The sequence below is a fragment of the Lontra canadensis genome, unplaced genomic scaffold, assembly GCF_010015895.1.
Source record: "Lontra canadensis isolate GAN:19392208 unplaced genomic scaffold, GSC_riverotter_1.0 scaffold157, whole genome shotgun sequence".
NCBI classification, from domain to species: domain Eukaryota; kingdom Metazoa; phylum Chordata; class Mammalia; order Carnivora; family Mustelidae; genus Lontra; species Lontra canadensis.
The window spans coordinates 1,717,527-1,731,387 of NW_022631151.1; positions in this window are offsets into that span (position 1 = coordinate 1,717,527).

Genomic DNA, 13,861 nt, shown 5'->3' on the forward strand with positions numbered 1-13,861 from the left:
ACTTTTATAGCTAATATTCTTAACTACATATTTTTGTTAATTTTTATTTCTTTCTCTCATTATTTGATTTCTATTGGCTTATTTATTTTGTTTTTTTTAAATTTCCCCTGAGCAGTAATGTCATAGAAATGGTGAAGTAGAGAGTAAACAATTACTTGAAGCCATACAAAAAAAAAAATTCTGATAAAAGTAACTATATAGGTAAATATAAAAGCCAATATTATTCTGTTTTCGGTTTGTTTTCTTTTTGTTCCCTATTTGATTAAAGATAAAAGATAAAGATTAAAGATTAAAGATAAACCATGAAACATCAATTATGAATTTATGTTATAGGCACATAATTTATAAAGGTATATTTTGCAACAATAGCAACATAAGGGGAAGTGGAGGTGTTTAGGAGCAGAGTTTTTATATACTATTAAAGCTAACTTGGTATCACTCCAAAGTTGGTTGTTATTAATTTAGGATGTTAATTACAATCCTCTTGGTAACACTAAGAAAATAACTGAAATTATATACAGAATAGGAAATGAAGAGAGAATGAAAATAGTAGACTAAAAAAAATCAATCAAGTGAAAAAGAAGGCAGTATTAGAGGAAATTAGGAACAAAAATATATGACATATAGAAACAAATAGCAAAGATGGAAAAGTGTTGGGAATATGTCCTTCTTTATTAGTAATCACTTAAATATAAACCGCTTAAGAAACAGAGACTGGTAGAAAAGATAAAAACCTTGGTCCTAATACAGTCTGTCTAAACAGACTCACTTTGCAACCACAGTACAAATAACTTGAATGTGCATGGATGGAAAAAGATTTCATGCAAATCGTAACCAAAAAATGTAGGTGGCTATGCTAATAACACATAAAATAGACTTTAAGTCAAATTATTACAAGACAAACAAGGTCATTATATATTGATAAAAGAGTCAAGTCATCAAGAAGATATAACAACTATAAACATATGCACACCATACAGTAAAACCCCAAAATATATGAAGCAGACATTGACAAAATTGGAAGAAGAAATAGTTTTACAGTAATAGTTAAAGACTAAATGCCCCCACTTTCATTAGTAGATAGAACATCTATAGAGAAGACCACTAAAGAAATGGAGGACCTGAACAACATATAAACCTACTAGACCTCACAAAAATATATATAGAACACTCTACCCAACAACAGTAGAATACACATTCTTCTCAAGTACACATGGAACATTCTGCATGATAGACCATATGTTAGGCCACAAAACAAGCCTCAGTGAATTTTAAAAAGATTAAAATCATATAAAGTATCTTCTGTGCCTACAATGAAATGAAGTTAGAAATAACAGACGAAAACTTAAAAAAAAAAAGTAAGTTTTAAACAAGCAATGGGTCAAAGAATAAATCACAAGGAAGTTAGGAAACTTCCTTTTCAGACAACTGAAAACATAACCACAACTTACCAAAAGCTATGTGATGCAGTGAAGATGTTCAGAAGGAAGTTTATACATTAAAAATTCCTAATTTGGGGTGCGTGGATGGCTCAATCAGTTAAGAATCCTACTCTTGATTTCAGCTCAGGTCATGAGCTCAGGGTCATGAGATGAAGCTTTGGTCTCCAAGCTCAGAGCAGAGTCTGCTTGTCCCTCTCCCTCCCCATCAGACCTTCCCCAACTCGCTCACTCTCAAATAAATAAATCTTTTAAAATAATGCCTACATTAAAAATGAAAGAGATCTCAAATTAATAACCAAATCTTGTATTTTGAGTAACTAGAAAAAAAGTAAATTAAACCCAAAGCTAATAGAAGGAAGAGCATAATAAAGTTTAGAGTGGAGAGAAAGGAAAAAAGAGAATAGAAAAACAAAGATGGTCTAGGACACCAAAAGTTGCTTCTTTGGAAAGATCAAAAAATTTGGCAAATCTTTAGCTAGACTGACAAGGAAAAGAGAGTTAAGAGTCAAATTAATAAAATCAAAAATGAAAGTGGAAACATTACCATTAACCTTAGAGAAATAAAAAGATTATACTTTTACATAAACGGAGAATACTACCAATAATTGTACAACAAAAATTCAGATGACATAGATGAAATGGATTAGTTCCTAGAAACACATAAATTACTAGTATTGACTCAAAAAGAAATAAAAAATCTAAATAGGCCCATAGGTTTATAGTTCAGTTGAGTAAAGAGAATGATTTAGTAAGTAAGCAAATCTCAACAAAATAAGTTCAGAACTGTATTTCTTTACTGGTGGCTCCTACCGAATATTTAAAGAATCATCACCCATATTTCTCAAATTCTTCCAAAAAAACGGAAGAGGAGAAGACACTTTCTGACTCCTATGAGGTCAACATTACCCTGATAACAAAATAAGATAAAAACCCCATTTGAAATCAGAACTACCGACTAGTATCCCTTAGGAATATGGATGCAAAAATCGTCAACATTATTACCATCTTATAATGTTGTTTAGTGAAGATGGGGAGTACACTTACTATGATGAGCACTGAGAAATATATAGAATTGTTGAATCATTATATTTTACACCTGAAACTAATAAAACACTGTATGTTAATTATACTGCAATTTTAAAAAGAATAAATTAGAGATTAACAACATAAGCATATTACCTAGGCAAATGACAAAACAGACCAAAAGAATAAACAAAAGGATTTAACATGGTTCTGGGACTGGGGGCATGAAGGGATAAGGCAGAAGCCTGACTTTTTCATTATTATTGTTGTAAGCCTTTTAATACTTTGTCATTTTTTAAAAAATCTATATTTTAATACTTATTTTGATAAAATATATTTTGAATATAAATAAGACTCTTTTTAAAAAAGAAAAAATCCTCAACAAAATACAAGCACACTGAATCAAACAGCATATTAAAAGGATTATATTCAACGAACAAGGGAAATCTATCTCAGGAATGCAAAGGCGGTTCACCACAGGAAAATCAATATATGCAAGAAAACACATTAACGGTCAAGAAAAAACCCACATGATAAGCTCAATTGATGCTGAAAAAGTATTTGATATAATCCGAAATGTTGTCATGATTTTAAAAAACACTCATAAAACTAGGACTAGAAGAGAACATCCTCAACACGATAAACGGTATTTGTGAAAAACCCATAGTTAGTATCTTACTCAATGGTGAAAGATTGAAACCCTGCTTTACCCATGCTGTTCAACTTTGTGTTGGAAGTTCTAGCCAGAGAAATTAGCTAATGCATAAAAATAAAAGTCATCCAAGGGAAAGGAAGAGGTGAAACTACCTATATTTGTGGATAACATGATCCTATATGTACAAAATACAAAGAATTCCTTAAAAAAACATGGAGCTGTTAAGTCATTTCAGCAAAGTTGCAGGATATAAGATGTGCACACAAAAAAATTACTGGTCTTCCTATACATTAGCAATGAACAACCAAAAGGGAAATTTTTTAAAAAACCCAAATCTCCATTTAAAATAGCATCCAAAATAGGGGTGCCTGGGTGGCATAGTCAGTTAAGCATCTAACTCAGGTTGTGATCTCAGGGTTGTGAGATTAAGTCCCATATCGGGCTCCATATACTCTCGCCCTCTCCCTCTGCCCCTCTCAATCATGCTCTCTCTCTTTCTCAAACAAATAAATCTTTTTAAAAATATAGCATCCAAAATAATAAAATATCTATGAAAAACTTAAGGAGCTGAAAGATTTGTGCACTGAAAACAATACATTGCATAAAGAAGCTAAGGAAAACCTAAATAAATGGGAAACTATTCCATGTTTATGGATTAGAAAACTTAATATTGAGGTCACCGTACTATCCGAAACAGTCAACACCATCCCTATAAAATTGGCTTTTGTTTGTATTTTGTTGACATTTTGCACTTATATTCACAAGATATATTGATCTATAATATTCTTTCCTGTGATTTTTCTTCAGGGTAATACTAGTCTCAGAATGAGTTGGGAATTGTTCTATTGTGCTTTTGGAAAGTTTGTGGGAACTGATATTAATTTGTAATTAAATATTTGGTAATTCACAACTGAAACCATTTTTTTCCTGCACTTTTCTTTGTAGGAAGTTTTTAAAATTATTATTACTATTACAGTCTCATGCTTGTTATAGCTTTATTCACGTTTGATGGTTCTTCTAAGTCAGTTGGTAGTGTGTCCTCAAATCTGTACATTCAATACAGGTCATCTAACTTTTTACACGTAGTTGTTCATAATATTCTCTTACACTCCTTTGCATTTTTGTAAAGTCAGGAGCATTGACTCTACTATATTCTAGAGTCTATTAATTTATATCTATATTTTTCTTAGCCATTGTATCTGAAAATTCATCACTTTTGTTGATCTTTCCAAATAAACATTTAGTTTTGTAGATTTCCTCTACTTTCTAATTAATCTCTATTATATTAATTTCCATTCTAATCTAGATTATTTTCTTTCTTCTTCCTGCTTTAGGTTTTTTAAGTTTTTATTTAAATTCCAGTCAGTTAAAATACAATGTAATATTAGTTTCAGGTGTAGAGTATAGTGATTCAACACTTCTGCACATCACCGGAGCTCATCACAACCCAGGTACTCTTTAATCCCTATCACCTATTTTACGTATTCCCCCATCCACAACCCTCTCCTAACCATCAGTTTGTTCACTATAGTTAAGAGTCTGTTTCTTGGTTTACCTCTTGTTTTTCCCTTTTCTCACTTTTTTCATTTCTTAAATTCCACATACAAGTGAAATCATAGCATTTGTCTTTCTCTGACTTTGCTTACCATAATACTTTATAGCTCCATCCATGTCTTTGCAAATGGCAAGATTTCATTTTTTATGGCTGAAAAATATTCCTCAATATGTGTGTGTGTGTGTGTGTGTGTGTGTGTACACATACACATACACCTCTTCTTTATCCATTCATCAGTGGATGGACACTTGGAAGGTTTCCATAATTTGGCCATTGTAAATCATGCTGCAGTAAACATAGGGGTGCATGTATCCCTTTGAATTAGTCTTTTTGTATCTTTCAGTAAATACCTAGTAATGCAATTGCTGGGTCGTAGGGTAGCTCTATTTTTCACTTTTTGAGAAACCTCCATACTGTTTTCCGGAGTGACTATACCAGTTTGCATTCTCACCAGAGTGCAAGAAGTTTCTCCTTTCTCCACATCCTTGCCAATACCTGTTGTTTCTTTTGTTGTTGATTTTAGCCATTCTGAAAGGTGTAAGGTGATACCTAATTGTAGTTTTGATTAACATTTCCCTGATGATGAGTGTTACTGAACCTCTCATGTGTCTGTTGGCCATCTGTATGTCTTCTTTGGAAAAAAATGTCTATTCATATCTTCTGCCCATTTTTAAATTGGATTATTTATTTTTGGGGTGTTGAGCTTTATACGTTCTTTAGAGATTTTAGATTCTAACCATTTATCAACTTGTCATTTGCAAGTATCTTCTCCTATTCGATAGGTTGCCTCTTAGTTTTACTGTTTCCTTCACTATAAAGAAGCTTTTTATTTTGATGTAGTCCCAATAGTTTATTTTTGCTTTTGTTTCTTGTGCCTCCAGAGACATTTCTAGAAAGAAGTTGCTATGGCTGATGTCAGAAAAGTTACTGTCTGTGTTTTCCTCTAGAATTTTGGTGATTTTCTGTCTCATATTTAAGTCTTTCATCCCTTTTGAATTTATTTTTGTGTGTGGTGTAAGAAAATCGTCCAGTTTCATTTTTCTACATGTTGCTGTCCAGTTTTCCCAGCACTATTTATTGAGAATTTTCCCCATTGGATATTATTTCCTGCTGTGTCAAAGATTAATTGACCATATAGCTATGGGTTCATTTCTGGGTTTTCTGTCCTATTCTGTTAATCTATGTGTCCATTTTTGTGCCAGTACCATGTTTTAATTACTACAGCTTTGTAACATAACTTGAAGTCCAGAACTGTGATACCTCCAGATTTGCTTTTCTTTTTCAAGTTTAGCTACTCGGGGTCTTTTTTGGTTCCACACAAATTTTTGAATTGTTTGTTCTAGTTCTGTGAGAAATGCTGATGGTATTTTGATGGGGATTGCACTAAATGTGTAAATTGCTTTGGGTAGTATAGACATTTTAACACTCTGTTTTTCCAATCTAAAAGCATGGAATATCTTTCCATTTGTGTCATCTTCAGTTTCTTTCATCAGTGTTTTATAGTTTTCAGAGTACAAGTCTTCCCTTCCTTGCTTAGGTTTATTCCCAGGTAGCTTATTATTTGCAATTGTAAATGTGATTGAGTCCTTAGTTTCTCTTTCTGGTGCTTCATTATTGGTATATAGAAATGGGACAGATTTCTGTACATTGACTGCATATCCTGTGACTTTAGTAATTTCTGTATTAGTTCTAGCAATTTTTTGGTGGATTCTTTGGGATTTTCTATAAAGAGTATCATGTCATCTGCAAATAGTGAAAGTTTTACTTCTTCTTTGCCAACTTGGATGCCCTTTATTTCTTTTTTGTTGTCTGACTGCTGAGGCTTGGTTTTCCAGTACTCCGTTAAATAGAAGTGTTGAGAGTGAACATCCCTGTACTGTTACCAACCATAGAGGGAAAGCTCTGTTTTTCCCCACTGAGGATGATATTAGGTGTGGGTTTTTCATATATGGCCTTTATTATGTAGAAGTATGTTCTCTTTAAATCCACTTTGTTGAGGGTCTTTATCATGAGTGAATGCTGTACTTTGTCAGATAGTTTTTTCTGCATCTATTGAAATGATCATATGTTTCTCATCCTTTCTTTTATTCATGTGGCATATCACATTGACCGATTTGTGAATATTGACACACCCCCTTGCAATCCAGGAATAAATGCCACTTGATCATGGTGATTTTTTTAATGTATTGTTGGATTCTGGGGCGCCTGGGTGGCTCAGTGGGTTAAACCTCTGCCTTCAGCTCAGGTCATGATCCCAGGGTCCTGGTATTGAGCCCCACATCGGGCTCTCTGCTCAGCAGGGAGCCTGCTTCCCCGCCCCTCCACTTGCCTCTCTACCTACTTGTGAACTCTCTCTCTGTGTCAAATAAATAAATTAAAAATCTTAAAAAATGTATTGTTGGATTCTGTTTGCTAGTATTTCATTAAAATTTTTTGCACCCATTTTCACCAGGGATAATGGCCTATAGCTCTCCTTTTTAGTGGAGTCTCTATTTGGTTTTAATGTTAAGGTAATGCTGACCTTATAGAATGAATTTGGAAGCTTTCCTTCTGTTTCTGTTTCTTTTGGAATAGCTCAAGTAAAACAGTATTAACTCTTCTTTAAATGTTTAGTAGAATTTGCCTGCGAAGCCATCTGGCTCTGACTTTTCTTTGTTAGGAGAGTTTTGATTACTGATTCAGTTTCTTTGCTGGTTATCAATCTGTTCAAGTTTTCTATTCCTGTTTCAGTTTTGGTAGTTTATATGTTTCTAGGAATTTATCCATTTCTTCTGGGTTGTCGAATTTATTGGCATATAGTTTTTCATAATATTCTCTTATAATTGTATTTCTGTTGTCCTGGCTCTGATTTCTCCTCACTCATTTGTGATTTCATTTATTTGAGTCCTTTCTCTTTTCTTTTTGATAAGTCTAGCTAGAGGTTTATCAATTTTATTAACTTTTTCAGTTGCTTCTGGTTTCCTTGATCTGTTCTATTGTCATTTAAGTTTCTATATCATTTATTTATGCTCTAATCTTTATTATTTCCTTCCTTCTGCTGGCTTTAGGCTTCTTTTGTTTTCTTTTCTAGCTTCTTAGGTGTAAGGTTAAGTTGTTAATTTTAGCTTTTTCTTTCTTCTTGAGGTAGGTGTGTATTGCTATATATTTCCCTCTTAGGAACATATTTGCTGCATCCAAAAGGTTTTGTACTGTTGTGTTTTCATTTTTATTTCTTTCAGTGTATTTTTTTTCCTTCCCAAAGGTCATCTTTTTAGCCATTTTAAAATGAGACTGTATTTCAGGAAGAAAATTCTTAAGTAGATGATGAAGTATATTCCAGGTAATTTTTCTCAACAGGTTCCTATCAGCTTTATAGTAACTGGAAACTCCTCTCACATTTATCAAATGGTTTTCCAAAAGGATTATTTTTAAATGAAATAGTCAGTTTTTACTGTTTTACTTTTTATTGTTCTAGGTTGTGTCAGGAGCTGTTAATAGAATGCTATTATTAAACATGAGTGTCAATCACACTGTTAAATACACTGGAAAAACATAAACTGAACAAAAGGCAACATGAAACCAGGAAATGAAATTCCTGTACATGCTTACAGTGTTATCAAGAATGATAAGTATGCATTCAGTCAATAATATTTATGAGAAAAATCTCAACATTTCATTGAGCTGTGTTTTAGAATGTGAGAGAAAAATAAGTAGAGGCCAACAACCATTATATCGGGAGTCTTAGCAAAGACTTTAGCTATGGCTTCTGTGTCTCCATAACATTTTTTTTATTTGACAATAATATTTTTCACCTTCCTTCAATGTTTCATGTTCACTGATTTTTCTTTCATCATAATTGTTTGGTCTAGCTTTATAGATTTCATGTTTTCTTGATTTTCTTTTGTTTCTTACAGTAAATCTCTTTTAGATTAAAATTAAAATCTAATTGTTTTAATTTTTGAGAGGAGCTTTTGGATTTCAATACATTTCCCTGGATCTATTGATTTTCCTCTAATTATGTATCCTTACAAAGAAGTGTCTAGGCATGCAAAATGTCCTTTTATTATCAATAAAGTTCATTTAAGATGAATCTCTTAGAAAGTAGACTGGGACTGTGCCAAATTCTAAAGCAAGGGAAAATGGGTGAAAATATATTGACTAAATAGTTTTCCTTCTAACTTGGAAATCTAGTTCATTGACAGAAGTGTGGAGAGAGTCAAAAACAAGAGAATGCCCAGCAGGGAGTTTCATGTCTGTACAGAAAAACCTCTTTATTTTTTGCCAGGGATTTTCATGTCAGGGAACAATGTTCAACTCTCAGCCCAGCCCTGCCATTACTTTCACAGAGACTGTTGTTTAGCACAGGAGCTTTTGCCAGGAATAATTGTAGGTGCAATAGGTGATACTACTGTACTGCAGGTTGTGTTGGTTTGGCCTCATTGTTAAGGGGAAAGTCACGGTAGTATGCTCTGACCTCCACAGCATGCTTTCATCTGCAGATGAAATAAATGCTGTATTGTTTCTTTCTAGACATACTGCTCTTGTATTAGAAGTGCTTCAAAAGTTAGCCCCATGTCTGTCTTTAAATAGATCACATTTGTACTATATGAAGAAATTGACATTTACCCTTCCCTAGTCTCTAGCATTGATACATTTTTTATCCATTCATATATACCTTTAGTCATTGTGTTAGCTTTCTATGGCTGCTATAACAAATTACCAAAAACTGGGTGGCTAATTCAACACAACTTGATTTTTTTACAGTTGTGAGGGCCAGAAATTTGACATGGATTTCAGGAGACCAAAATCAAGATGTCCGCCAGGTTCTGCTCACATTGAAGGCTCTGCGGGCAAATCCAGTTGTTGTGTTTTCTAGCTACACAGAGGCTGTCCTTTTACCTGGGATCATACCTCCATACTATATTGCATTTCCTAACCCCCAATTCCATCATCACATAGCCTCCTTCCTCTTCTATCTTAAAATCTCTTTCCGCCTCACTCTTATAAGGACACCTGTGATGTCATTTAGGGTTCACTCAGATAATCCAGAGAATCTTCCCATCTCAAGATCCTTAATTCAATCACTTGAGCAAATTCCTTTTTTGCCATATAGGGTAACATTCACCAGTTCCAAGAATGAGTAGCTGGTTATATTTGAGGGCCATTATTCAGCATATTGCGGTCATTTAAATGGAAATTCAGAAAAGCAAGTATTAGATTTTAATGCTAAAGTTACCTTCTTGCTTAGAAGTCTCTCATACAAAAAAAAATCATTCTTTTTAATTATTTTTTATTTAGCATATATTTATTTAGGTTTACTGTGCACTGAGTACCATTCTGAGCTCTTCACAAATATCAACTGATTTGGATCTCATAACAGCTCCATTTTAATATGCAGAAAACAACATGGGGAGGGTAAACACTTGACAAAAGTTATGCAATTTATTTTCTTTTAGTTATACTGTTTATAATTAGAGGAGATGGAATTTGAAGCCAGACGTTCTGGCTCTAGATACTGAGTTCTTAATAAATATATTCTTGATGATGAGTATCGCTCATTTTAATAGGGTAAATATGGTTTCCTGATTTAATCAAACTTGAAAAAAATTAAAAGGTGCCTACATCAGGTAGGACCATGAACACCCATATACTTCCTTCATAAATTATATTTCCTCACATTTTTATACTTCTTTGGTCATTTCAGTGGGAATCTCAAAGGCAGGGTGGCAAATACATATGCTCAAATTGTGATCTTAAGTATAAGTCCATTTGAATCTTGTTTTTGCCTCCCTTTCACCTTGAACTATCAAAGCAACATTATATAACAGAATAAAAAATAATAGAATTATAGATATCTGATTGTGAATACTGCCTCAAAGAATTTAGTGAAGTATGGAGCCTTGGGTAAGATCTTTATTTTCCCTCAGCTTCAATTTCTTTATGTATAAAATAGGACAACTGAATCTAATCTCTCAGGTTCTCTGAGAAATTAAAACAAAATAATATCCACCACCTACCAAGCATGGTGCTTGGTAAATAGAAGGTGTTACTTAACATTATTTCTCATTCCTAGATCTCTTTTCTTTATATACACATGCCTGGATCTGTATAAATTTTTGTCTTCCATCTTTTTATTAATATTTTAACATGATACAATATTTCATGCTTTTCTTCTTATTCACTTATCTATATGTTCTCAGCCTATAGCTGTCTGCCAAGCTAGGAGTCCATGCTTAGGAACTCCATAGAAATTGTTCCTGATGCTCTTCCCTGTACTTAAGTACCAAGCCCTCTTCCTACTTATGATGCTGCCAATTAGCTGGTGAGCAGCTGATTTTATGTTTGCATCTGCTGAGAGACTGCATGAGAAACAATGTTGAGGAGGGATAGGAGGATTAGACAAGAACTCATAGGGAGACACCAAACTGTATGGACTCTTAATACAAGATTCCCAATGACAGTGTTATTTATAATACATTTTTCTACAATTCTTTGATGTTATAAGTAGAGAGGAAGATTTATGCCCTTCCAAGCAAATGCATACAAAATTATTTTTTACTTTCCCTCCTTAGAGCCGAGTAATGTTTTTGAGGGGACATGTCTCATAAGTGTGGGCTATGACATCTTTCTCAGAAAGCTCAAATAAATTACAGCTCCTATATCAGAGTATGCATTCAGTGAGATGGTCTATTCCCCTTCCAATGTGTTATCTTATCCACATGCCCATACACAAAAGTTTTTTTTTTAATTCATTTTGTTTTTAAGATTATAGACATTGAGGGGTCACCTTTTCTTTCTTTGTTGTTGTTGTTGTTGTTGTTGTTGTTGTTGTTAGTGTTGTCTCCAAATTTTCCAGTCTTCAGGATTTATACTGTATTACTCAAGGAAAGTTTAAGCTCCATTTTGCTTGAGTTTAGCAAGTCTAATATATTTTAAAGCTTCTCCTCACACAATCTTTTTGGGACTGACAGAGTATGGATGACTGATCTTTCCGATACAGCAGATCAGTCAACTGCCTGGCTATGAACTTCTAATTCACATCCAGCATTTCACCTCCTGTTCCCCTCTTAACTGGCTTTCCCAAAACCTTTCTCATAGGCATGACCATGTGCCTTTTCCTACATTTCTCCAAAGCACAACTTTCATCCATGTGTCAAAATTGACAAAACTTCACTGAGTTGAAATCCAGTGCAGATAAACACTTAAAACTAGCTATTAGATATCACTGCACTAGTCAATGGCTTGTGGTCCTCCACAAGGAACCCCTCATGTATCCAGTCTGCTATTATGAAACGCACCAGCTGACCTCCCACCAATGAAATACCTTTGATATCTCCACTATCTGATCCCAGGCCACTTCAACTCCTCTAAAATGCCCATGATAAGAAAAAAACAAGTCGCACTTCCTCTACTACCAGACTTGGTTTGCTGTAATTTTCTTCTTAAATGTAATTTCATCTAGTGATGGCAGATTGCTATATGCACTATATGTGTAAAAATCATAATAAAAACAACCACTTCATACTCTACTGCTATTTTCTTCTTTCTTAACAACCTATCATGGGAATTGTTCAATGTCAAGATTTTTAATGACTACCCTCTTTTCCATTGTATTGATGTTAACAATTTATCTAATAAATACCTATTGATAGATCATTTCAAATGTATTGTTAATACAAATATCCTGGTGTACATATATCTTTGCTCCTCTTTTCGTTTATTTCCTTAGGATGATTATCCTGAAGTCACCTTATTATTTCTGAGAAATATACATATATTAAACTTCAATAGATATTACTAAATTGCCCTCCATAAATGTTATGAAAATGCATGGTTTTTTTGAAAATTTTTTTATTTGACAGAGAGAGATCACAGTAGACAGAGAGGCAGGCAAAGAGAGAGGGAGAAGCAGGCTCCCCACCGAGCAGAGAGCCCGATGCGGGGCTCGATCCCAGGACCCTGGGATCATGACCTGAGCCAAAGGCAGAGGCTCAACCCACTGAGCCAACCAGGTGCCCCAAAAATGCATGTTTACTCATGCCTTCATAAAACTAAGTATTTTCATCATCATAATTTTTTTGAAATTTTAGATTACCTATGCTGATCAACCATCAGGAGGTATTTGCTGATGGGGATGATTTGAGGCCTTTCATGCCTATTTTTATTTGTGATACCATGGTTCATGTTTTGGTCTCTGGCCATGATAAGATTTGAGGCAAGAGAACATGCTTGCTAATAAGGACATTGATGAAGAGGGCATTGTCAAGGCAATTGTAGGTATCAGGATTTTGCAGCTAGGTGGACTATGATAAGGATAGGAAGGATGGGGTTTCCTGGGTGGCTCAGTGTGATAAGGATAGGAAGAATGAGGGCTCTTGGGTGGCTCAGTCATTAAGGGTCTGCCTTCGGCTCAGGTCATGATCCCAGGGTCCTGGGATTGAGCCCCACATTGGGCTCCCTGCTCAGCGGGAAGCCTCCTTCTCCCTCTCCCACTCCCCCTGCTTGTGTTCTCTCTCTCTCTTTGTGTCAAATAAATAAATAAAATCTTAAAAAAAAAAAAAGGATAGGAAGGATGGCATTAAAAAAGAGTTATTCTGAAGGCAGAAATGCTAGATAATGAAGGGTATTATAGGCAAAGGTAACAAATTAGAATAAACTCCAAGATGGAATGAGAAGGCACTTATATCAGTTAGCTACTGCTACCAAACTGCCCCAAAACTTAGTGCCTTAAAACTATAATAATGTATTATTCTTCATGATTCTGTAAGTTAACTGGCCAAGTCATTTGCTGGTTTTTCCATAGCTAATTCATGTAGAAGCATTCAGCTGTAAGATCTGGTGGGCTGCAAGTTCCAAGACGGCCTCACACACCTAGCAGTTTCTGAGCTGTGAAGGCTGTATTACACAATATGGTCTGTTATTGTTCAATAAGCTAGACCATCTTCTTTATATGACAAACTCAGGAGCATTCCAAGAGGTTGAAAATAGAAGCTATAAGTCATGGCTCCTGAACTTGTGTTACATCATTCCTACCACATTCTTGGGCACAAAGCAAGGCAGAACGCTATTCCAGATTCAAGGGTGTAGGTAAATAGATTTTATCTCTAAGCAGTAACAAAGCTGTTGAATAAGGATATACATACTGGGATGTGAGAAATTTGGGACCTTTAATCTACCACATACTTAATCATCTTAAGAAGGGAAATC